We start from the raw sequence: 27801 nt of genomic DNA, 5'->3' as shown, positions 1-27801 counted from the left end.
TTCAACATTTTTCACTATGTAACAAGCATGTTTGCTCACCTTTTAGTAGTCCTTGTAAACCATTGCAGATTTGCATTTTGATTGCTGCACAAGTTACAGAATGTTTTTATGTCAGATTTCAATTAGGACTTCAAAAAGCCAGCAGTAGATGCAGGCAACAATGTTTAATGACTACAGAAATGCCAGAAAAGAACGTTATGTTCAAGGGGGTATTTTTGCAGATGGCTCTTCTTTTATTTAGCCTTCTGGGCATTATGTACTGATACTCTTTCTGGTTTTGAATTATTTAAGTAGGTCTATGAAAGATCTTAAAAATGATGGGATGACTTTAGTGATTTTTTTTGCCAGTACAAAATCAGTAACTCATGAAGCTCTTATAATAAAAACCAATGTGTCACAGCCACATCATTTGAAAATCTAATCAGATATCAAACATAATAGTAAGATTGATTTCATTGTCAATCTTCTATCTTTACTCAAAGGAAAAAAAGAGAGTCATAGGGACTAACTGGGACAACTGCAAAAGAATAATACTTGATACTTTGTTCAAGGAATGAAAGTTTAAAGTGTGGTGAAAATAATATTCACTGAATACTTTGACTATGTTAAGTATGTGGAATTCTGTATCGTTACTGCCCAACGTAGGAGTGTGACTGGAGGAATGTAATGTTAGGAATCTGGCTTGACGGTTCCACATAGCTATGGAAAATGTGTCATGAAAATGGTAGCTAAAATGCTGCTATTTTGTATGGTAATATTACTCTATTAATCTATTCATTCTGCATAAAGCAAATCATGAGGAACTATTCAATATGTAAGGCTGGTGCATAAAACATCTACTTGTGAGCATCAATGAGATGTTCATCTTGCCTTGCAGGAAGAGTTTGAATGAGGTTGCTTTATTTACTGAAGCCAAGTGAAAACTGGAGGGAATTTGTTTCACTTTTATGCTCCAACATACTTAAAAAATAAAATAAAAAAAATCAGAACAGTATGTTCAAAAAGCAACAACCAATAATATGTGAGCAGATAGATTCAAGGTAGCTATATATATATATATATATATGATTTGACAACAGAAATGGAGAGGAAGACTTAGGTAAAGGTTTCCAGGTTTTCTACCAGTAGAAGCAGTTAGGGTAAATGATATAATGCCTTTTAAATAAAAAATCAAAACTTAGAGAAATGAAAGATGTATGTAAGAGAGTATATGAGGTTATTTGCCCTAAACAGCAGCAATTAGTGTTTGCTAACACTCTTACGTCCTTTACTTTCTTGTGTTTTTTTTTTAGAAAAATACTGCCAAAATAATAATAATAAAAAGCAGAATGTAGATTATATCCATATTGTGCGACTGTCCAAACTACTCCATAAAAAATTTCTAGTTGTGCTATTCACCTGGCTTGGAAGTTCAGACCCGTAGAAGATGTGACTGTAATTGCTAACCATCCAGGAGCAATGTGTTCTGTTCTCTGGGCCAACCCAGTTCAGCTGCCTTTTTTGCCCACTTCATGCCGCATGGGCAGCCTGCTCATCCCTGCCAGCATCTGAGCTAGGAGACGATTGCACCCTTGAGTATAGTGTGTGTGTATTGTAGAAATAACTGTAATGACTGCAAAAAAGAAGAGGGAAAAATATAGTTAAAATGATGCCACAAGTAGACATGGTTTCAGCTCCTTTTTCCCTCTTACTTCGTTACTGAATTGGGGTGTCAAGCGAATCTGTCCCCATCTTAGTTAGAAGCAACAAACATTAACTAAAATGTTGTTAAAAACATTTCTTCAATCTTTACGTTTTGTGGAATAAGGGAATTGGCAGGTGAGGCGGGCTCTTGGCTTCTAACAGTGCTTTGAAAAGAATTGGTTCCCCCATTACATCTTTTCTCACTGCCGTGCTGATTGCTACTATATCCACCCTACCATGACCAGAATCCAAATATGTCTATCAATAGCACTTTTCCCAAATACCTGCATTTGCTTCTGCTTACATTTTCCATGTATGCTAAGCTGTAGCACCAGATAGAAATTGCTCGTTGTATAGAGGATTGCTTCTCTCTGTTGTGTGCCTCTCTCCTTTCTGCAAATGTGGCTGTGGCTGCTCATTTACAGAAGAAATTTGGACCCCCTAGAGAGGCTCTGCACATCAGAAAATCATGTCCTAGTTCATCCAGTGAGGCAGCCCTTTCTGCCATTATGAATTACAGAGGGTACCGAAGTTGCTGATACAGTGCCATGGATTTGTCACAAGGCAGTTCTCTGGCACGTCCCCTCCTCTCTGTCCCTCTGTAATCTCATCTGCTCAACAACTTCAACTGTCATCCATCACAGCTGGGCTGGATGCTGCCTCTCATTTCTGACCCTTCTTGCTCCAGCCCCATCCCAGTGTTTTTTTGCATTTCCTCACTGATTTCTCAGAACAGTTTAAGCTCATCCATTCACCGGCAAGTTAAGTCAGACCCTGCTATGTCAACTAAAGGTTCCAGATCCTTTCATTGATCATGATCTTTGTATTAATACTTCCATACATACCCGGTTTCCTTGTATTGTCCTCTTGTTGAGTTATATTTAAATTCTTTGAATGGCATAGTGACAAGAATTACATTTTACACAAATTTTGTACTGCACAGACAGAATCACGAAGCTGTGAATGACTGACTTAGCGGTGTTACCTGCCCTTGTGCATCCTGAAGGGTACTTGCCTTCACTTGTTTTTAAGGAATTCCAGCGCTGGGAACTTGTAGCATCATGAGCTGATGTATTCCAGTACTTCGTTACCCTTTCTACTAGGAATGTTTTCTTACAGTTTAACCTTTTTAATGCTTTGGTTTAACCATGCTCCTCCCTCCAAATTCCTGTATTGCAGATGGGAAGAATAATCACTTAACCTCTTTGCTTTTAAAACAGCCTGCAAAGGTGCTTTTTGCTTCCTGTGCAGTTGGAATACACCCTCTAAAAACTGCGATAGTATAAGCACTATGCTACTACAGTGAGTCCCCCAGTCATTCATCGATGTCAAGAAATAAACGTATGGAATTCTGTAGAAAAAGAGTATTTTTGATCCACAGTATTTTCATCGTAAGAAATACTACCATGAAGGCTTTCTATAGCATCTCATGATACATCTTGCTTCATCTGATAAGCTTAAAATATCCTGGATTTGTATTTTATCTTCAAGGTTATATAATAGTCGTGAAAAAAATCACACCTCTTTCTATATATTTTTGTGGTTTTTGCCGCACCGATTGTACAAAGTTTTTGTGTAAATAGGCTTAAGTAATGCTGTAAACAAAGCAGCAGATTCAGTTAGACTTATCCTTTAGATTCTTCTTGTGTAGGTTAAATATCAGGATTTCTTTACGGTTGAGAGAAGTTGCTAATTAAGTAATAAGCTAATAACTTCAGGAATCAGTTTTGTTGCTCCAACAGTCTCCGACTGTTGCCAATTACAGCCCAATTAGTTCCTGTTTTACTGTCAAAACAAGTTCATGAAGTGTTTCTCCTTAATGCTGCTAATATTTCTTGATAGTAGAAATTTCAGTGGAGTTTTAGCTTTTCTTTCATAAACCAAGTATATAACTGTTGATAATTTCTGCTATATGCTTAAGTGAAGCACAGAGGAACAATATTGTAATTCTTTGATAGCAAACTTAACATTGCAAAATAGCTGAAAAAATATAAAGACAAAAGTGTTTATTACAAAGAAAAACACTTATTCAGATGTAATAATCTAATTTTTCAACCTTCTTAGGCTATTTTGAGATCAATTTGGTGATTTCTTCTCGCTATTTTAAGCTTTTGTGTTTCCATCTTCACTGACAAAAACAAACATTCAGTGAATGAAATAGCCTTCTCACGTACAAAAAGAAGGCGGCATAGAAAAAATGGCTGATCGGGGATTTACAAATATCTTTATTCATGCTTTTAAATAGAGGCTATATGCAAAAGTCAGTATAAATTTGATGAGATCATAAAAGATCAAATGCTGTTACAGGCTTGCTGGCAAGTCTGGCAAATAATCATTATTCTGGGAAGGGAGGAGTACATCAATCTAATCCCTTAAAATAATCTCCACAATAACTCTAATCCTGAAAATAACTTTTTTGAATTTGTATAAGGATAAAAAAGAGAAAGAGGTATTAAGTTAAAGGCTTATAATACAACATCAGAATAGATAAAACACCTTAAAGCGGTGGAAGTAATACAATTTTGATACTTAAATTCTTTTAGTGGCAACAAAAAGTTGCAAAATGTAGGTGAGATAATAAAAGCTATATAGGTTGTTAAGCTATTAAGATGTTTTGCAGAACTGTAAGCAGTTCTGCAAGCTAAACTTAACTTTTCACTCTAAAGTGAAATTTTGAATGTAGGCTTTTTTTCTGCAAAACTGAAATAGATCCTTGCTTTTTTGTAGAAAGCAATGAACTACCTGGAATATTCAGACAGACAACCTTGAAAACCATATCAAGAATGCCATTATTATGTTTAAGGAGTAGCAGCTCTGAGCTAATACCAGCTGAATCAAGATCTAAGGGGTGATGGACAGAAGTACCTGATATTCACTGACCTGAGAATGTGAACAGAGACTCATTCCACTCTTGTTCCTGAGACTGCAGCTGATATATTGTTGTGCCTGTCTAAATACCATAAAGTACTTGAAGCTTTAAAAGTCTCTCCTTACAGAATGAAAAGGTAGTTTGATAAATAAAATCTAAAATCCTTCTATGACTGCCTCTCTTTCTAAGGCCAATACCCTGATTGATGTTTGAGGACTTCCCTGAATGCCATCCATATGGTGGCATTGCACAAGTAATGGACAAGGTGTTTCTTAGTGGGAGTGACGTTTTGAGGCATAGTGGGTACTAACCAATTATTTATAAATCAAAAGATGTTATAAATGCTTTGCAATGCTAAAAACACTTTTATTTTGTAGTCCAGCTGTGTAATTTTACTTCCTAAGATTCATAGGACAAGTTTTCTTCTGTGTCATGTTTTCAACACTTTGGAGTTTTGGAAGCCTCTGAAAGAGGAAGCAGTGTAGAGGTAGTGCCTGCTAACATGGATTTTTGAGGATTTTTTTTTTCTTCCAAGTTCCTGAAATAAGGAGAAGCAACAAAAAATATTGAGGCTTTATAAGGTAGCAGAACTTAAATATATTCTTAATATATAATTGTTAAATGAACAATATGGGGCACTAATTTAGATGTTGGTTTTTTTTGGTTGTATGCTTTTTATTGTTTTAATTTTAAATGTATAGCTCTTATACTATTAGGTATATTGCCTAAGTATTAAAAAAAAAAAAAAAAGAACTTTGTCCCAAATATTCTTGTCTTGTATGATGGAATGGGAATGTTTCCTAAAGAAACATCGAAGCTAAAGAATGCTTCAGTATTTGACAAAAGTTATTTCTAGAAGATGTTTTTCAGGAAGGTTGTATATGTAATTTACATATATTTGATTCCTGAGATGATGGTATGATTCAAGAATTGGTTGGCTCATTGCATCAGCTGGATGGTTCAGTGCATGCAGAAATGATGTTTTTTAACTTATGCCCAAGATTCACACGCATGGTTGGCTGGCATTGAGAGAGAAGGGGCTGAGGTTTTTAGTTCTTTTAGGCATTGGGGAGTGTTGTAATTTAGTTATTTTTGATTAAGCTATTACAGTGGAAAATGTCCACCTTTATTGTCTTTCACTGGCCATTCTGCAGCAGCTAGTAGATGGACAACACAGTTGCATTTGTGTAAGGATGCACCCTCCTGATTTACTTCAGTTGGCTTCCTTTGCATCTTTCATGATGACAGCTTTGTGCAGACTCTGTTAGCACATGAATATCTCTCAAATGTGCACTTACATCCATGTTACTTTACTTACAGGGATAAACCTATATAAAAGCTATGATCTAATGCAGGATATTTTTGCGTTCCTAAAGCTAATAAATAATAATCCAGTATGAACAAATGAAAACTGGATTTCTTTCTTTCTATTAAAATGTAATAACTTGTTAATATGGAAGACATAGCAACAGGCATTCATAAAATGACAGTACCATTCAGACTGAGAAGTTTTGATATTTCTGCAGTACGTCTCACCTTTTTTTAATGAGGTGGGCAAAGACACATTAGCGCATCACATTTGCTCAATAGCTAGTGACAGGAACTTTGTGCTGATGCTGCAGTCACAGTGAATCTCACTCACTTTGCACTCACACGGTAGTCACACACACCATTTCACAACAGGAACCGACTAATGTGCTAACCTCACGCTAAGGTGCAGTGCCAGGCTTGAAATAAAATGTGGAGAGCACTGAGCTCCCAAAGGGAGCAGCCAATTAGCACGCTCTGCAATGTGGTCTTGCTGTCACGGGATGAGAGGTTTATTTCCCTTAAAGAGGAAAATATTCAGACTCCTTAAAGGCTTGGTTCTTGTGTGCTGCTGCTTATTTCCTGAGTGGCAAACAATTAGGCAAAATGCCTGTCATGTTATGGAGTCCTAAAATACTCTCATTCTAGGTAGAGCTGCATGTGTTTTACTTCCATATTCATTGATTAAAATGGTAAAGATTAGAAAATTACTTCATTATTTAAACGTGAGGAAGTTTTGCCTTCCTCCTACCCTTTTTTCTTTATCTCTTAATTTTCATGGAGGAAATCATTATAATGCATATTAGAGCATTTTGTGTATTCTGCATGTAATAATGAAATTTTATGATATGTAGTGTTTTTTGGTTTGTTTTTAGTATCTCTTTGGGCAGTCTATAAGCTACTAATAGCTTAAAATAGCACCTTCCTGATGTCCTTTTCCCATGTTAAGCATGGTAGATTTGGTACACACTGGGCAGCATGGATTTTGCTGGATCTTATGAAAGTATACATGATAATTTGTGGATAGAAGGAAGAAATTTTCAACGTGGATTTTTGATACATGCTGATGAATGTATCAGAGCAATCATATCAAGTCAAGATCAAGGTATATCTAACCGAATAACGCTTCTGTGACCTTTCTTTTTCTGGATGCCGGGGGAAGAGTTTAAAATGAGGACAATCACGCAGTGATACCACCTCCCCACTTCCAGCAAACTGGGTCTTCCGAAGCCAGTAGTAATCCTTTTCTGGGCATGAGCTGTTGTTGAATTTTTCCTCTGTAACTATCCCCAAGCTGTTTTTACATGTTATGTGAGGAACCTCTTGTGCTGTTTTGCTATTTTGTAATTACAATTTATTCTTCTAATTTTGTTTTAAGCCCCTCCTTCCTTAATTAGAAGGGATGGCAAACCATTGCTGTTTATTAACAAGCTGTTCATGAAAGAAGGCTATCCTAAATCTCTGGGACTCAGCTTCGTACCCAATTATCTTGTTCATATGTATATGTGTAAATGGTAAGCACAGTCCCTAAGGTAGCTATCCAATACCTCAGATACATGCGTTTTTTTGCAGCAAGAGATCTAATTCAGACATGTAAAATAAAAGTTTTTAAAACTCTTTACTTTAGGCAATATTAGCTGTTTTGAAATAGTGGGTGTTTAGAATGAGGAAGTTGATCAGGGCAAGAGCTTAGCGGATTTCACAGAAGCAGGTATTTATGCAGTAAATGAGACAAGCCACGGTCAGACTGTGGTCATACCATGCCAGCCCAGCTGGTAATCCAGCTTTTCATGGGGAGTAGACCTCAGGAATAGCATCCTGACTGTGGCAGTTTAAGCATGTGGGTTGTCCCCTGCCCCCCCCCCCCCCAGTTGTTTGTTGTTGTTGTTGTTGTTTTGTTTTTCAACAAATTTCATGCATGTATTTAGCGGACAATTTTTAGGACAGTGATATGATTTTACAGTTATGGAGGAGATTGCTTTACTAGCTGCGCTCCTACTGTGCTGTTGTACGGTGGTTTTGGAGGCTTTCTCTCTATCAAATTGCTGACCTTGATGTGATTGTTGGAGCAGGTCTAAAATAACCAGGGTGCAGAGCATGCAGTCCTCCTGGTGTCTCTGCAGGAGGACGCTGGCAGAAGAGGCAGGGAATCCATGCTGTCTTCGTGCATGTGGTTTGGTTGGGAAGGCCTCTCCCGAGAGCTTGGCCATCCTCTCATGGATCGCTGCCTGGCAGCAGCAGTGTCTCTGCAAGGAGTCGCTGCTGAACCAGAGGCTGTAGCCATCCAGCATGCTATATGGGGCTCAACCACCAGGCCTGCTCCAGATCACAAGCTTGGGTTTCAGCTTGGGACGTTTTGTGCAGGTGTTTCGAAAGCTGATTTGGCGCTAATGTGACACTGCAACCCTGCAGTCCTGGGTGGTAAGCAGACTGTCACCTTTCCGCGTGCTGACTTTCCTCAGTGGGTGGGTGCTGTAAATCTGCTTGTTCTCAGTCAGACTTTTAACCTGCCATGTGAAAGTGGCCACTCAAGGACCTAAAGAGCAAAGGGGAGGACTGGGAAGTAAATGGGCAGCCCTGCTGCCTGCTTTGCTTTGTACTGGGGACTAAAAAGAGCTATCTTGCATGTCTGCTTTTTGTTTTTTTAATTCTGTCCAAGAACTCTAATAAAAGGTTGACTATTGAAAAGGGGTTTGCCAGGGATGTTAAAGGGTGAAGGAAAGCTTTCTTAATGGGATGTTTTGCATGAGAACAGAGAGCATGGCCTAACATCTTTTCTGTGATGGGTATGTTATGAAGCATGGGTAGTGGTTTAGGGAAGTTGTACAACCATTAGGTTCGAAGTTATTTGCCCAGGAAAGATAAGAAAGGTCTCAAGAAAAAACAAGTGGTTTTGACTCTAATTTTTACTTAAAGATTCTTAGATTTTTATTTACTTTTTTTTTCCATGAGAGGGTAGGAGGTTGGGAACAGCCAGCAAGCTTACATTGATGTCTACTTTTTTAACAGTGAGATGATGTGACAGAAGGTGGCAATGGGTAAGGGAGACTTGTCTGAATAGGATGGAAAAAAGCCATAAAGATGGATGTGAGGAGGGGAGTAGGGGTTATTAAGGCCAGGTAGGATTGCAGATGGTAATCTGTGGGGGTTGGTGGGTAAACCCACAAATGTATATATAACACCAGTTTGTTTATAAACTGGGATTAAGGCCCAGAGCTAATGTCAGCACACACTAAGTTGCCTTGTGGTGACTTAGAAAGTTTGGGGTTGCTCTTTGTCATTTTTTTGGACAGGTGTTATTGGTGTGTGCTTAGGATCTTTGAGATGCAGCTCTGGGCTCTTTGACAGCTGGTTGTAACTCAATTGTGCTCAACCAGCTTCATTTTAAACAGTCTTGAGATGCTGTTTTGGCCACAGTGTGAATGTAGTCAGGGTATTTAAGATAGAGGTATGCATACTGGTTTGGGATTGACCCATGAGAACAGGATTGACCTGTCCATTTTGTCCACTTCTGTAAAATGCCAGGAATCAAAATCTGTTTTGTTAGTTGGTGCCTAGCACTCTGCAAGCTTGTAATTTCAGGTCAAGAAAGCATTCCCTGTATGAGTATTAATCATCCAGCATCTTGGACCTTTCAAAATATACAGACAAAAGTAAACTGAACTGTAAAATTGTTATGGGTACTAGAAACCCTCCTGGGGCAGAGGTGAGAGGACTTAGCCTGATTCTTTTATGTATCTTTTAAGCAGAGAGAAATGGGAGAGAGAGGACGCCCTGGCAGCAACGTATGCATGCTTCCCGGAGGCTCTGATGGTTGCAACCACGGTTTGCAGCCGTGGTCCTGTACTTCTGAAACATCTTGATGGAATTACTTTTAACTGAGCAACTGAATTTTTTAACCAATTAAAAATGCAGTTACAAAAAAGAAATAGTGAAACATCTTTTGAAATGTTTGTTCTTGAAATGGTATGTAATATGGAATCTTTATTGTATTATCTCCACTTTGAAAGTACCTTTTGACAGATATGCAGAGTCAGATAAAGGCATTATGTTCATTTCCAGTGAACCCAAAATGCATAATGCTGGAATGTAAGGGTCTTTGGTTTTGTCACTGGTTCTTTAAATTATGTTCATCAAAACAAATTTTCAGGGACCCAGTTCTGCACTGTTGAAATGGAACTAATGAATTGTTAGTTTGCAGTATTGTTGCAGAATATGGATTTCTTAGTGAGAAGTTGTACCTTTTGTTATCATTTTTACTCACTGCTTGCAAGAGAATGGACAAAATAATCTGATGTTCTGCAGAACAAAAAGGAAGTCTCTGGACAAGTGCTTTGCTCCCCACCAATGCTGATTCCGGGCTGCAACATCAGAGTTTTCAAGCATTGTACTCTCAAACACTGTCATTCTCATTTTCTGAACAGTAATTATACCCTGTATCACATTTACCATGTTAATTTTATGGTTAATAACCCAGGTGGCTCATATTTGATAATAACCTCATCAAAGGTGTGAGCAATACCTGGAAGTTTTAAGTATCACTAAATAGGAGGAGAGTGCATGTATTGAATAGGTAGGTACCGCAAAATGACAGAAATAACCTTACTCCATTATTACTGTTATATGTACAACAGAAATTGTACATTAACACTTTTTTGAACTTACTTGGTCTTAAATTTTTGATCTTAAAATTTCTAGGTGTATATGGGATGAAAATTTATTGGTCTTTTCATACTACCAAAGTGTTTCTTACAAACTACAATCAGGACGTCAGTCCTGGTCATTGCAGCACTACTGGAATATGACCAGTCTGTTAGAGAAATTGCCTTTATTATCTTTCTGTTTTTAAACCTCTTTGTTTCAGAGAAACAAAGAGGAGCTGAAGAATGACTAGAAGACACCATTTTAATACAAACCATCTCAGACAAATTGTGTTATCTTAAGTTACTTGTATTATCTCAGGTTGTTTTATAAAAAATCTCTTGCATTTCCATTCACATTTCTTATCTCTGCTCTGTAAATTGTATAATACAGTTGACATATTTAGTTGCTGACAGTGAGAAGCCCGTTGGCTGTAAAAAGTGTTTGAAGTGAAACATGAACTTAATATTGAATTTGTTGGGTTAAGTGTTACATTTCTTACAGAGAAATTATGAAAGCTTCTGATATCATTCCCAGTAATAGAGGAAGGTCTGTTAGCACCAGGATTAGTGACTGAAACCAAAGCCTTAAAGGCCACCAAGGGAATAGTAGAATTGCTGTCTGAGCTTCTATTGTTGGATTTTTGCTATCATTGTTTAAATTATTATTGAAAAAGAAGAGCACTAAAATAGCTGGTTTTTTTTAAACCTCTCACTGTAATGTATGCATTTCATCTGCTTATTTAAAAAACAAAACATACTTTCAATAAATGCTATTGCTTTAAATACATTTAATTCAAATCTATTAATCAGTGTAAATATATTTAGTTACTTCATAAAATAGCGCTCTCTGCAGTTTTAAAATGATGATGATTTGTTAACAGCACATGTTGTGTTTTACTTTTCCTCAGAAGGCAATAAAACAAACATTCCCTGTAACATCTTTCAATCATTTTTTGGTCATATTTTACTTTGTTAGTATATTTCATAGCAGCCTGGTTGGGTAATAGTAAAAGTGAAATGAAATTATGCTGGCCAAATGCTTCCTGACCCACTAATGGTGTTTTCATTTTTGCTTTAAGTTAATATCTAACTTAAATTTATCTGTGGATTTTCAACTGGTGACTAATTTTAATATATGGGCAGGTGTAAAAAACAGTTACTTGTGTGAACATCTTTATGTGCTTTGAAATAAAATGTTATGATTGTATAGATTGTGCAACTGCCATCTGTTTTGAAAATTATTTAAGGTTCTTGCCTCAAAAGAGGCAAGATCATTTCAGTTTTTGAGACTGTTGAAGACTCCCACCTATGGTAGCAACTGCAGAATTAGCTCAAGTTGAGCTTTTTGTACATGAAATTAACTGCTTTGAGCTCTTGTCCTTTTCTTATTGACTCTTTCAATCCTCTCTTCCTCCCTTCCTCACTGTCACTCCACTCACACTTCTCATTGACTCTTCTCTTTTCCTTTGTGATTTCTATTTAACCTAAACCTTCACGGGAAAGGCCAGCAAAATATATCAATCCATCAGTCAAAAAAAATAAATCTAACATTTGCAGTCATCATCTAGTTTATTATGCATGTGCATTGCACATACCTCCCCTATGCCTGATGTGATTTGTGAGCACCTTGGGGTAGCACCTCTGTAGTTCTCTAAAGTTGCACAGCATCTAATATAGAAAGGCCAGATGTGGTTGGTTCTTAGACTAATAAAATGCATTTAAGCAATTGAGTGCAGCTTCCAGAAAAGCATCTACTTTCAATTTCAAGACTTCCAGGCAGAAAATACTATCTTCTTGGTAAGGTGTCTGAGTGGTTGAAAAAGAAATTTTATTTCTGATTTGAGTCCTATTACTTCTCATCCTGTTCAAGTTTTATTTTATAATAAGATTAGATAAGATGCAGGTGGTCCTATACTATTCTAAGGAACTTCTGATCAACTGCATTAAAGCAGTTTTCTTCTTGCTATAACCTTCTACTCTGGAACGGGTTTATTGCCTTAAAAAACAGAACTGGAAGGAAAAATGCAGAGCTTACTAATTAGGCAAAGTGCAGTTATTTGCATATAATAAGCAAATGCATGTGGCTAAGAGTATATTCTTTGCTACCCAGCTGACTTGTCTTTCAGCAGTGAAAGCTCAGTGAAAGCTTAACTGGGTTGAGCTTTTCCTTGCCTATATTAACCTGCTGTAGAACAAACATCTGGGCCCATTTCTTAGATGACTGTGACAATTTTTCACTCCAACTAAGAGGTATCTCAAGTAATATAATAAAAAGGAGGGAAAAAAAAGGCAATGGTGTCAAGGATAAAGTAATGAAGATCATATTACATAAGACATATTTATGCTCCTGCATTTGATGTATAATTAGTTTATGGAAAACAATTTCTCCTTGAGACAAATTGCTGTTGTTCACCCATAAATCTTGTATCTTAAAAGGGAACAAAAGCTTTTCCAGTTCTTCAGTAAAATTGGAATTGAGTCAAATTTTATGTTATGATGGAGACCTAAGCCAAATGCATATGTGTCCCTGTTTGGACAAAAACTGTTGTTCTTTAGTGCACCTGAGGAGGATAAGAGATTTTTATGGCTGCTAATGTAGCCTGGGTGGATAATTACTTCTTATGTGTCCTCCAGGAGAAAAAAAAATATATATCACTGTGAATGTCTTTTGAGACATTGAAATTCCCATAATAGTTTTGTTTTTTTTTTTCTTAGTCATCCCAGAGAACGTTTTCATGCTGATGAGTTTTTAAAATGATTAGGAAAGACTTTTCAGTCACTCTCACCTTTTCTCTCACATTTTTGCTCTCCCTTTGTAGAGAGTCTCCTTGGAAAAAAAAAAAAAGACCTTTCTGTTTTTAAGAGTCTTTTGAAGATTTTTTTTCACTGTAATTCAAGCTGATATGGATCTCTGCATCACCTATTTGGCAAGAGGGTGAGCATTTCTTTGTCCAACACTAACCTTCCTTCTTTACTCATTATCTCTGGTGAGGGTTGCTTTAATTGAAGTCATCCCTTCTGAAAGATATCTTCAGCCCAGTTCATTATTGATTTTGAAAGATCTGACCTGTTAAAATTTCCCTGCCAACGAGTTAACCTTCTTTCCTGAAGGTGAATTAAAATAGAGAATGACATTTCTAATTCCTAAGTGATGTAGCCAAACAAGCTGTGCTAAAGTGGTAAAATGTTAGCTCAGTCTTTTAAAATGAGCAGATTTGTTATTTAGTGTGATGAGCCTCCTTGGGCTGTGTAACAATAAATCTTCACTTATTTGCAGTTGCTTTCTGAATTGGTTTTAAAATTAATATTATTATTATATCACAGAGGTACTCTCAGATTTGTTGCTCTTCCCTGAAGGTCTGTTGTAAAGTTACACACGAATTCAGGTCCAATCAATCATAAACAAAGTTGAAGGGAGTGAAGTAAATTATTAAGCTACCTAAACCTAACATCACAGCATCATTTCGGCAGTTTTGATGAATTGATCAGAATTGCTTTGCATATGCTTTTTTCAAAAAACAGTTTTGATAATTCCAGTTGCAGTGGCTTCCTTATAAGTACTCAGCGTCCTAAAATTTCTACTAGGGTGATAGGTACACTTGTTCAACTATACACATCTCTCCCACTACGTATTTTGTCTTTTAAATCAATCTTGTATGTGGACTATTCCTTCACTGTGTGGAGAAGTATTTTGAGGTAGTGGGGGAAAAAATTAAGGATGAATATGTGTACACTTGCAATGTTAATTGAAAATGAAACTTTATAAGGTTTAATGCTTCTGGTAAGCCATAAAGGGTACATTACAATGTCTTCTCAATGTATAATTTTGAATCTTTTCTGCTATTTTGTATCTGTCGTGTTTGCTTCTATATTCCACTGGAGTTGACTGTAAACGTATTTAACAATGATTTTCTGAAGTATATTTAATGATGTATGAATACACATTACACTTTTCAGCTTATGGGGAAAATGTAGTGTATGTTTTTTTTTAAAAAAAAAAAATTGTTCTTCCTGTTAGTTTTCTAATACAGAATCTCTAGCATGATGATAGCCATTTCTAGAAAGGTACAGACTTTCTACTAAAACCTGTAATTCATAAAACCTTAGCAAAGAGCTTTTTCTTTCTATCTACCTTTTGGGTGTATCTACTCCTGAATTTGTAAAGTCTTTTTGTCCTTACCTGCTATTTTAAACTTTGTCACACTGTAGTGGGAAAGTGAGATTCTGGAAAATGCATAACCAAATACTTTGACTTTTGTGATATTGATTTGATATTGATATGTCTGTGTTTCACACAATCGCAGAATGGTTGAGGTTGGAAAGCATCTCTGGAGGTCAACTTGTCCAAACCCCATGCTCATGCAGGCCCACCTAGAACTGTTTGTCAAGGGCCATGTCCAGATGGTGTTTGAGTATCTCCAAAAAGGGTGATTCTACAGCCTCTCTGGGCAACCTGTGCCAGTGCTTGGTCACACAGGAAAGAAGTGCTTCCTGATGTTCAGACTGCACCTCCCATGTTCCAGTTTGAGCCCATTGCCCCTTGTCCTGGCACTGGGCACCACTAAAAATAGCATGGCTCCATCCTCTTTGCACACTCACTTCAGGTATAGAAACATCAATTTTATTTACTTCAACATTTCTATGCCTTTCACAGAAACATATGTGGTTGAGGAAGTGTACTTCCTCATTTATTATCTTTACTGGATAGGCTTTTAGAATTGTGGCTGAAAGAAAGATTAAAAAATGAAAAGAAATTAATTTGCTTTCTCCCTTTACTAACTGTAATAGCATTTACATGAGACAACTTATTCTCTCTTGCCCTGTTTTACTTTATGCTGAGACTTCTGTAATAATTTCTCTTTTACTGCAGAGTTTTTTTTATCATCTACACGAGTTCTGTCTGACCTAGCTGATGTCAGGATTTGCTACATAAAATTTCTATTTCTTTCAAAACTTAAAAGTAAAAAAAAATTGGCTTAGTAAATATCTGACTAATACCACATGGTACATATTCTGTCATGTTTTCTTTTCTAGGTGCTTTTACATTGTCTGACAAGATCAGAGGTTTACAGTTTTCTTGAGGACAATGTGGACCTGGGACCTGTTTAGAGGAGAATAGAAAGAGAATCTGTCATCTTTGAGGGCAGAAAAATAGTAGAGACATAAAACCACTTTGGAGGAATGTTTAATGATATTCATCACTGCTGAACATTGACAGCGTAGCCTAGTTTCCAAAGAAGGAGCAAAGACATAAATCTATTTCTTGGGTTTGCCTTTTTGTAGAGAATCATGCAGTTTGCCCCTATGTCTTGTTCCTTCCTCACCCTTGTAGCTTTGCATGTTTGCACAGTCATCTAATGCCTTCTCCATCTGTCACCATCTCTTAACTGGGAAGTTTGCCAACATAGCAACTACTCTACATGATGTTTAAGGTGATACTGGGAATAAAATAAAAAAATCCCACCCACTATTTAGGGATGTGTCCATCAAGATAAAAGAATAAAAGAGGTATTGTTTCCTAGTACTATCTACTAAAATTCTGGTGTTACTTACAAAACGACTTTTGTGAAGCAAATTCAGAAATCAAAGGTAGTACTAGCAATGGATACTTAAGCCTTTTTTTGTGATAGAACAGAACACTCAAGCAGAGGTCAGTTTCTGTGTTCCTCTCTTCTGTTTCTTTGCATGAGAGGAATTTCAAGAAAGCTCCCAGAGATTTCTGATATTTTTGTGATGCACTCCTTAGCTCCTTAAAATACTTGTCCTCTTAAATTTTGCAGTAGTGATCCACTTCATTTTTAATAAAACATGTTGGGTTCTTGTAATAGAGCAGTGTGATAATGCCAGATTAAGTCCTGTATTTTTTAAGTGGGAGTCCCTTCTGTAATTAACAAGGAGTTCTGTTTAAAAGGCAAAGTTATGATAAGGCCTGAGATGTTCAAATAACTTCTTACATTAATACTTCATAGAAACTATTGCTTATTTCCAAAATAATTTGGAAAACAAAAACATAGAAGGGTTTGTTAGATATTTCCAACACCACAAAAATAGACAAAAACATTTAGTTTAATACATTTGTGCAACACATTTGCCAGATGGAACTAATATTCACTTTTTTGAATTATTTATCTTAGTTGTATGTGGAATTAAAATGATCAATTATAAAGTGCTCAAATGAAGACATTATTTATTTTGCGTGCAGTGACTAGTTTTATACTATCCTGACTAGACTTCCTTAAAACTAATATAAATCTATCCACATCTGATCTGCACCGGCACCTGTATTTTGAATACATCCTCATGGCTTAGTTGGCTTTCCTTCCCATAGTTTTGAGTGCTATGTCTATAAAATGAAAGCACCACAGTTTTAGGGGAAAGTGCCATTTAAAAATTGAAAATGGGTTTCATAGGAATTCACAAAACTGCAGATGATAATGAATAATAAATGAACAGAGAATATGCTTGGGAGAATGTCTCTCAGCAAGACATAAAGTCATAGTACACTTCAAAAGATTTATGACTTGATTATTTCAGTCCAACACATAGGCAATTTAAATAATGAAATATTTAAAGGTAAATAAAAATATATAAAATTGAAACACTGTGTAATGTTCTGTACTTAGAGGTGGTTTTATGAAACTTTGCTTTGCTCCAGTGAACTAGAAGAAAACCAAAATGAGGACAGGTCCAGAACATTACCTAAGCTGTATTCATGAAGTTCAGGTCTCCTATTTTATTTTATTACATCACTGGCAAGGAAAACAACTCTGAAGAATCCAGAGAGATGAGAAATCTTCCTATTTGATCCTCGAATAGCTATATTAGCTCTCTTGTGACCAAGGAGGCAGAGTGAAGATGCAGATGAGAAGTATGCGTGCTGTGCTCTGTGAATAAGATTTCTGTCAAAAGTAAGAGAGAGGAGCCGCTTACTGTCGGGGCTTCTTGCTTTCTTATTAAAACACACCTTGCAACATAACAGGGACTTAGGACGAAACTCAAGGGAAAGATATTGAGTAAACTGTGTGCTTGCAGAGAGAAAATGATGGAAAATGTATTCCTACTGCTACTTACTTCATGCACACAGTTTTTCATCAATACATCTAAATAGGCTTTAAAATTTAATATTGTTGTCCCTGCTTTACATAGAAGAAAGTAAAGTGCAAGGAGACAAAAATGGTGTATGGAGATCATCTAGCAGGCTAGCAGCAGGGCTAGGAGTACAACCTAAATCTTTTTTTCTGACTTTATGCAACTAAATTGCAGTCTTTTTCTTCTAACCAATTTCCTGCTACCATGTCTGACATATCATGCAAGAAGTCTGACCCTTTAAAAAAGTGAGCACCCACAGACATTACATGTAATTTCAGATGTCTGGCTGTAGTAGCCTAGTCGAATTCTCCCTGAAAAGCTGTAGCAGTAAATTTCTTCATATCTCAGTCAGGGAGGTTTTTGACTTGTTTGCCCTTGGCTAATGTAAGCAGAAACTGGGACTGCAAACCGCTGGGCTGGCACAAGCGCTGTGGCCTGTGCTGACGGATGTGCCCCGTGGTAGCAGCAGCCTCGCAACCAGCACTTCTGGCCATCAGCACCACAGCAGGAGGCTGCGATGAACAAGGGAAAGAAAGAAAGGGCAGAAAATGAGACAGAGGCATAAAAATAAAGCCATTCACTTGATGTTGATGCTAACTGAAGCAGAAATGTTCGTTCTTCTCTTTTTAATGTATCAGCCTGCGTGTACTGAAGAAAATCATGTTTAACAAACAGAATTGCAAAATTACTCATGATAGAAGTGAACTGATTTAAAGTCCCTGTAACCTGTTCAATATGTCTGATTACCATGAGATTGCACTGAGCTCTGCACAGAAATAAACCCTTCTAATAGTACCCAGCAATTGGTGCTGCAACACATGCTGATGTCTAAGTGTCATCAAATGGACTAACGGTGGTTTTTCTACTGATCTAATTGGGGTTCGCCGTGATGAAAAGCAAAGGGCAATCCTCAATTGGTTGAATTAGTGCAAAAAAAATCTCTATTTCCATGTATAGTCACTGCAAATAGCACTAGCAAAGAGATTTTCAGGTTAAGTGAGAGGTTTTCTAAGTTGTATTACAGTTAAAATACAGCAATTTCACTGAATTGGATATTTGTGAGTGATTTGAATGTAAAATGATGACAGGGGAAAACAGTGAGTCTTGGTTCAAAACAAAAGGGAAAACCTCCTATTAGACTATACAAATCAAATCCTCCTCTTTAATAGGCAGTGTATCCTGAATTGGTTTTCTCAATAATTTGTCCCTTACACTTAGATTCTGATGCAGATAGAACAGTAAAAATTTACAGGGACACTGATAAGAATTATTTGTGGTGATGTTATTGTTGCTCAAATAATTACAGAGCTTTCATTGTAAAATGTTAACTTATAGTCTTTACAGTAATTGGAAGTAACTACGGATTTCACAGATTTGCTCATAATTGGCTTTGCTGTTCATGGGGTTGAATTGTTTCATTTTTTTTGTTGTCCAGTATATAAGAAAAACTAGGTGAATGTGGTATAATCTAGGAGTTTCTGTTATTTCTAAAATTTGTACCAATGTGTCTACTGCGAAGATGGGAGAATGTGAGGGAAGGCGGCATACATGCTTGACATCTTCCTACGCCCTCTTCAATCTTCTGCTCTTCATCACTGTAGGACCGGGGCACTGGGCTAGGAAGGTCTTTGGCCTGACCAAGTATAGCTCTCATGTCCTAGGAAGAGACGCAGAGCAGCTTTCAAGTGTCAGTAATGAGAAACAAAACCAAACCACGCATGTGGGAGAGATGCAAGCAAAGGTTAATGAAGCCTTTCATCCAATTTATGAAGCCTATGAGAGTGTTACTGTGTATGGGAATTGTCATTTTACCAGAAAAGTGTTACCTGGCTTTTCAGTCGGCACTGCAACTTCAGAGAGCATAAGGAGAGGAATTTGAGGAATACAGTAATATGGTTTAACGTCACTTCTAATGAAACAAAGAAATATTCAGGAACTAGCTTTATATGCAAACAGACTGTGGGCTAAAAGAAACTGTATTCAGTATCTTACAATATCAGAAGTATTTATTATAACATGACTAGAGGCTCAAAGCAATATAATTGCTTTGTAGAAAATAGCAGCTCTATTTCTCTTTAAAGCATGCTGCTTCAATTAAGTATTCCTTTTGTGTATTCATTCAATATTCATTTTGGCTGCTACTGCAATACTATGTAAAGAAAAAATGAATAGTTAAAGGAACCAATGCTTAAAAAAAAAAAAAAGGAGAAAGATTTAAAATCTGAATAATATTTTGAGAATTAGGTTAAGTTTACAATAAGCCTAAAGGAAAAGGTTTCATTACAGGTTATGACAGCAATGCAAAGCCATATAGTTCTGCACTGTGAGCTGTCAGCCTTTCATGTTTGCATACTTGCTATCATATACTTCAGATTATCATGTTGCACCACAACTGAGAGCTGGAGGCTCTCAGTACTTTTGGTGTAGACAGTGATTTTCAGGGTGTTACGCTTCTGTACATTCACATTACCTTGGGAAGAAGTATGGTATGGAAAGAATGAACCCTGTTGCAGTTTATTTAAAGATTCAAGTTTGTACAGCAAAGAACAACAAAATAAATATTTTTTGTTTGTCTGAAGTGCTGAATTACATTTTCAGAACTGACTGTCTGGGGAAGAGCTGGCATTGTATTAAAGGAAAAAAAATATTGAGGCCATTTTATTTCTTTATGTATTTGTTGAACTGTAAAAATAGAAACTTTTTCTCTCTCCATGTTTATAACAGATGAAAAAAATATTTCTCTATTACTCTATTATTGCAAAAGCACGTTAAATTCAATTTTTTTCTTACGGAGTGCACAACCTTGTTTTAGAGAGACCAGCTTTCTAGTACACGAAAGGAGGTCTTGATGGGGGAAAATAAGTAAAATTTGGTTCCAGCAGTTTGATAGGTAATAATATGAAATGTTCAGTTAGGGTAACACTATGTGTTATGCTTTTTGTGATTTCTGATGTCAGAATTTTAAACTGGTATGGTTTCTCTTTTCTTTGTTGTTTTGTTTTTGTTTTTTATGTGTTATATCATGATTTTATGTGAAATTTCAAATTATATGGATAACGTTATTTACTGTACCGTTAATAATATCAGGAATATGTGTATTTTCCCAATGGATATTGATAGGTGAAAAACTAAAGGGCCCACGCTTAAAAAAAAGCCTTAATGTTTATGTGCAAATATGCACAGCTTGAAAGATATAAAAATGGCTGATTTTATATAGTTTCAAGTTTGGTTTTATCTTTATTCCATTGTTTGGGGATAAAGTGTGCACTGGAAAGTTAGGGTAATAATGTGAAATTTGCATTTGGATTCATCTTCATTGCTGTGTTTTTAAAGTTAGTTCTTAGATTTCCTTGTTAACCTAGGAAATAGAACTTGTCCTTCAGATTCTGAAAGTTCTTGAACTGCAGTGTGGCTTACACTCTCCCTTATACTTTCAGGAAATAAAAATTTTAACCTAGGAGTGTAATCATTTGTAGACATTTGATTCTCCTTTATCTTCCTCTGAATCACAAATATTGCTGTGTTTTGCTCTGTTGAGCATCCTTTCTTCTTTTATCTCACCTCCATATCCTGAATCCATTTTCTTTGATGCAAACACTACGTTGTATGTTCTTTTCAACCTTAGAGAGAGCTAAGAAAGACAAAAGCATTGAATAGAAATGACAGTCAAGGTGATCCGTAGCATTCCTGTAGAGGAGAGTGTGCTGGCTCACAGAGCATGCAGCAAGTCCTGCAGGTCCCAGGGAGACTTGCCAGGGGCAGGAATGATGCAAAAATCAAGGTTTTGTCTACCAGTGTTCTGCTGTCTTGGCACTCCTGATAGTATAAATTATCAAATCTGCGTTTCCAAATCCTGCCAGCTTGTCATGTTGGCAGCATCTCAGATTCTATATTAAAAAGGAAAAAAAAAAAAAAAAAAAACTTATCAATAATTTATCTAGAATTACACCATTTTGCTGTATTGCTTGTCATTGTAATAGGCAATGTATTAGGGAGACCCACTTCCCTGATGAGACCTTCACAGTTGTGTGCTGTCTGTGATAAAAATACCCATTGCTGCCGCGGTGGTTCTTCCTTTGTCACCATAACTGCGTAAAGCAAATATAGGTAGTATAGGTATACTGCATCAACTTACACACGTGCTTCTTGTGTTTTTATTTAGCCAAGCAGATCTGCCAGTGATTTTGACTGCTGTTCTGAGCCTATTTTATTCTTGGTGGCCTGCTGTTTGTTCTGCTCTTTGACTGGCTTCCCTATCAGGGGCTGCAGTTTGCATTCACGGACGTCCCCTGAGTCCTTCAAAGATTTTTTCATCTCTGTCTTTTTGACCTCTCTTGAGATTTTCTGCTTAGTCTTGAGCTGTATCTTGTAATACTTGTGTCCTTCTGACTCCCAGCCCTGTGTCACCCAGTTAACCTTTCTGGCCTTCATCACAGCCTTAATACGAAGAAAATTTGAGGTCTTCAATATTGTGAAGGGCTAGCTTGTTTCTAAACTTAAGAAAAGTAGATTTCTGCTAATCAGTCCCCCAATAGTCTCGTTAAATACAATCCTCTCAAAATACTAAAAACTAATCTGCTCATTGTGCTGTGCAGTCGGAGTCTCTCTCTGGCATTAAATTGTTAATGCTACTTACAGACACCAAACCAGTAACACAGAATGGGTCAAAAACAGTTCTCACTGAAAGTATATCAAAATATAAAAGAAATCAGTTTGAGGTTTTGTTTTTGTTGTTGTTGTTGTTGGTTTTTGGGCATAGATTGGGACTTGTTTTTTGTATTTTTATATTTATATGGGGGGAAAGCTAAAGGGATTTTCACATACCTTTATTTGCTCAGGATCAAAGTTCAAAATAAGTTTGTTTTGTTTGGTTTTTTTCATATAAATATAAATATATTTTTTATTTTTATATTTTAAATATATATTATTTATATTATATCATATTAATATATTATATTATACATTAATATATAATATATAATATATATTAATTATTATATTATTAAATATATTTAAATATATTAAATGTATTTAAATATATAAATTATAATATCTGAAACAGCATTAATATATAAGATACTAAATACTGTGGTAGCTTCCTTTGTTCTCAGCTGCAAAGTTATCAGTACTTCATTGGGGTATTTGCCTTGATTTTTTGGCTCCGTTATGAGCTCTCCCTGAAATTTCAGAATAAGCTTGCAGTAATGGTTAATTCACTTCCTTTCCTGCTCTCAAACAAAAATAAATGTTAATCCTCTAGAAGCTTAGGAGGAATCTTAATATTGTATTTTACGGTAATCTCTTTAGAAGACAAAGAATTATAGATGACATTTTAAACTAACTATGACCTCAGTGACAATTCCAAACAACAGAAAAAGAAGCAAGCTTCCTATTTATTTCTTTAATTGCCATTTCTAATATGCTGATTAAAGAATATGCAGATAAATTATGGTATTTTCTGGAAACAAGTGCAGCTCAGTCCACGTAACCCATGACATGTTCATCTAAACCTGTTCAAAACAAAATGCCAAGAAGCGCTATTTTGTGTTTGCAACAGCAGCATTTTTCTTCAGCACTGAACTGTTGAAGTGCATGTACCTCCAGTTGCCCACTTGTAGCTGGATCAGTGCACAGCAAGGAAAGCAAGCATGTGTGTACAGACTGCTTCAATGGGAAATAGAGAACCTAAGGAATATTCATAGAGAACAAACTAAAACATCATATGAGGCCTTGATTAGGCTTGACAGCTTTCCTAAAGAGTTTCTATTGTTGTTACTAGTGCTTAGCATCAGCTGAGGATTTGTGAAAGAGCAGCTGCCTTCACCCCCTGCAGCCTTTGTGTGGTGGGTGAAAGTCTGTGCATCTTCTGCTGTTCTCTCTCATGCACTGCAGAGTTGCTTATCTATCTATTCAGATCCACCCAAAGGTGTGTCACTTCAGGGCCCTGTTACGGTCACACAAAGTAGTGTGCAGCACAGTGAAAAGTGTAAACTGCTAGGATACTTATAGTCTCATACTCCAAAGAGATGCATTTTTAATTTATTTTTCAGATAAATTAAATGTCAACTTGTATATAGAGAAGGGGGAGGACCCAGTACATCACTAATATTAGCTATGTGTTCATAACTGCATAAACCTACAGGTGCTGAGATGTAGTTTTCTCAGAGGGTCATATCAGTGTCATTGGTTGGTACTCACTCGCAATGCTTTTATAAATCTAGTTTCTGCTAGATTAATTTTTCCCCAAACTTCACATTTAGAAATGTCATTGGCCCATGTTGAACACAAACTGACTTCCTCCTGATAGCTACTGGATGTCAGTCTATCTATACTCGTGTTTTCTACAGTCTTGTGTATGAATTTCAATGTGGAGGTCAGTTGCATGCATAGGAAAATGTGTAAGTACTGCCTATAATAATAATTTACTATAAAAAATGTGTCATGGGTGATCTGTACTTGGTTTTCTTATACCTTCGAGGATCATTCAAAATCTGTCTTCACAATTTATTTTTTTTATCATGTATTGAGAATCTTCAGTGATGTCTTGATTAGTGGTCAAAGGAGTGTTGTAAACATGTGGTTGGGTGCTTTCTCTTCTGTCTGTGGCAACACGAAAAAAATTGGCAGTGGATTAAGACTACTTTGGGATGCATTTCTTGTTATTTGGATGAAATTGCAGAGCCACTTTACATGGTTCAGAGACATTTCTTTGCCTGTTTTTCTGTGATTATTTTCAAATGAGCCATGTCTGGTATTGATCCTTGCAAAGTGTTTGGGGCCACTGAAGTTATAAGTGAGTTACTGTATGCTCTCTTTATAATTTGGAGATAAAGATGGGTGCCTGTAAAGGGAATTGCAAATAATCTTTTTTCTCTCTCTTTTTGCATGATCTGTATGGCAAATGTATGGCAATAGCACTCCTCTGGTAGGTGCTTGAGGTTAATAAAAGTGACTTATGGTCCTGTACAAAAATGTGGAATAAACTTAACTGGAGATTTCAAAGTAGAATCATAGAATCATAGAATATCCTGAGTTGGAAGGGACCCTTAAGGATCATCAAGTCCAACTCTTGATACCGCACAGGTCTACCCAAAAGTTCAGACCATGTGACTAAGTGCACAGTCCAATCTCTTCTTAAATTCAGACAGGCTCGGTGCAGTGACCACTTCCCTGGGGAGCCTGTTCCAGTGTGCAACCACCCTCTCTGTGAAGAACCCCCTCCTGATGTCGAGCCTAAATTTCCCCTGCCTCAGCTTAACCCCGTTCCCGCGGGTCCTGTCACTGGTGTTAATGGAGAAAAGGTCTCCTGCCTCTCGACACCCCCTTACGAGGAAGTTGTAGACTGAAGTAGTGTGCAGCTGAAAACTGGTGGAAGTTTTTGCTAACAGGGATTTTGAAATTGCTTTCAAAAGACCAAAAAAAAAAAAAAAATTGCTACTTCTCAGAATCACGTTCATCAAAGTAATTTTTTGTTCATATTGCTAGAAATTTGTCCATCTCTATTTTTTCCCCATTTTTAAAAATCTAAATAAATGTAACAAAATGGGAATTCCTCTTTCCATCTGTTGCCTCCTCTCCCTGCCTTCATTCCCCATTAAGACAACTGGGCTAAATTTAGGTGTTGAGATTGCTGAGATACCCATAGGTAGTCTGTGATTAATTTGTTGGAAGTCTGCTTGAAACTTTCTCTCGTTCTAAGTGAGGACTAAATATGGAAATGTTTGTTTTTGTTTCTTTTTCCTATATTCTTCAGAACCCCAAGGAGAAATGTGGCTAGTTGTGAAGAACAGTACCGGTTACAGTTTTTTAATCCTTGATGGTGTTAAATTCCTTGAAGAAGTAGTTGGTAGAACCATCTACAAAGGTAGGGAAGATAGTGAGCATAGAAAGGAAAGAAAGTTTGAGAGTTGGGGGTAGGGAGTAGATGCCCAACTGTGGGAGAAGGATTTCTAGAGATTGGAGACCTCAGGACAGAGTTTTCTGCCACTCAGGTCAGCATACAGGTGGGAAGCAGAGTCCCCACTGAGGCTCAGTGAGCAGAGAATGGTGTACAAGTATTATTAATAGCTGTTTTTTAAGTTTTAGTTTTTACTTTTGCTTTCAGCTTTCTTTCTTTAACGCCTGCATCCACCCTGATTTTTTAAGTTTCTGCACAAATGCAGATTGGTTTGGTTAAGTGTGGAAGACCTTTAATCTTTGAGGGAGCTGACTAATGAGAGACTGTAAGCAGATCCGCCAAAAGGCTGTGTCTCACTTTAGGGCCGTGCTATGTCATACAAAGAAGCGTGCAGCAGAGTGAAAATTTAAGCTGCTGGAACACTTTTAGCCTTGTACTCTAAACAGATAATTTTAAATTAAAAATTAATTTAGAAAATGAAAAATTTAATTTAAAAATTAACTTACGTAGATAAGGGGGAGGATCTGATATGTCAGTAATATTAGCTATGTGTTTATAACTACATAATCCTACACCATTTTCTCAGAGGGCCATGTCAATGCCGTGGGTTGTTCATTGGCTTTTATTTTGCATACTACTTCTCAGCAAAAGCAGAATAATGACATTTAACACACAAGCCTGTCTGTGCACTGCATTGTTACTTTAAATTGAAAATCCTGTTCTAAAAACAACATTCTTGTAATCTCATGAAAAGAGCTTATTTTTTCCCAATTACCACATTCACATACAGTATTTTATTTCTTTTACATTTCTAAAGGTAGTAGTTAATGCATTGAACCTGAGATTTTTAGCATTCACATTGGTATAAGCATGTCAGTGAATTGGATTGAAAACACTTAGATGCCAAACATTGGTTTTAGATGGTGTGCTTTCTTGGATAACTAGTGATTGGAAATTTGGTAGAATTCCAAAACAGTAACTCTACATCTGAATTACAGTAAAGACCTCATCTTTAAGAAAAGGGGTTTGCTTCAGTGAATGCATGTGGTATACACAAGGTGCAGTGATCTGATAAGACAAATCTGTAGTTTGCAAGGTGCATTATTTAGCTTTATTTCAGTCACTTTTATTTTAATATCTCTGCTTTAGTTAGTTATTGATTTTCTGCAGTTTTTATTATTTTAAAGTTGGCAAATGTTCAAAGTGGTATTCTGGGGAAATGATCCCTCATCTCAGTGTGAATACACCTAAATTAAGTCCAACAGTGATTACGTCATTTGTAGAAGGCTGGTTAGAAACAAAGGAGGGTAATCTTGCTGTAATGGAAAGTGAAATGTGTCTGTATTTAATATTTATTTATTTTTCTGGGTCTCTAACTAAACTTTGGAAACCCTAATTCAAACTTAATCTGCAAAAAAAACCTAGCAAACAAATAAAAATACTGGAGCAGTTTCTGCGTACTGAATTGGTCTCTGCCAGCTGTCATTTCTCTCTATCTCTCTTAGAGCCAGCGGGGCCCCAGAGCTGAACGCAGTACTCCAGGTGGGGTCTCGCAGGAGTGGAGCAGAGGGGGAGAATCACCTCCCTCGACCTGCTGGCCATGCTTCTATCTTCAGCCCAGGATACGGTTGGCTTTCCGGGCTGCAAGAGCTGATACTTGTGTTGAAATCAGTGAGAGTTCTGAAGTTCAAGGGAATCAGTACTAAAATATGACTTCATATGCCTTCCAGTCATTCAAAGAGAAGATGCTTTAAATAATTTATATCACCCTAGTTCATTTAACTTGCTCTTGTGCTGTACCAGAATTCTTCTATTAACCTGCTTTGGAAATAACATAGACTCAACCCTGAAATTCCTGCAACTTTACTCACACTGATAGTCTTGGTATGGTCACTGGGGTCATTCAGATGAATAAGAATTGAGTAGATTGGCCCCAGATTTTTCACAGGACAAAAGGACTTCATAGTCAGAGAAAAGGTCTTCTGGGTGACCCAACTGTCTACAGGTGGACAATTTTTCTTTGGGAAATTGTTATAGGTGGGTTTTTTTTGTTTGTTTTCTGAACTGCTTGTGCTTTTCCTTTTCCACAGTAAGTCAATGCACAGTGTGTAAACAACACATTCTAAGGTAGAGCTGTATGAGGGGGAGCCTTAAAAAACAAGGAAAAATACAATTCCTTACTCTCTGATTTGTGGATTTTGTGAGTTGAGCCTGGTGAATGTCGCAGTTTTTAATAATAGAAAAAGCAACCATATGAGCTTCCAAGGATATAGGTTTCCATTGATTTGGTTGTCACTAAGTATAGCAACGTG

At 36.8% G+C, this 27801-nt stretch overlaps 1 protein-coding gene across 1 annotated transcript in view; it reads left to right on the top strand.

Moving 5' to 3' along the window:
- Window positions 1–27801, top strand: part of THSD7A (thrombospondin type 1 domain containing 7A) — a 297034-nt gene that overhangs the window by 143990 nt on the left and 125243 nt on the right. The window lies entirely within an intron of this gene.

Source organism: Anser brachyrhynchus, assembly GCF_964034855.1.
Source record: "Anser brachyrhynchus genome assembly, chromosome: 2".
In the NCBI taxonomy this organism is placed as follows: domain Eukaryota; kingdom Metazoa; phylum Chordata; class Aves; order Anseriformes; family Anatidae; genus Anser; species Anser brachyrhynchus.
This window is presented reverse-complemented; position numbering and strand designations above follow the sequence as displayed.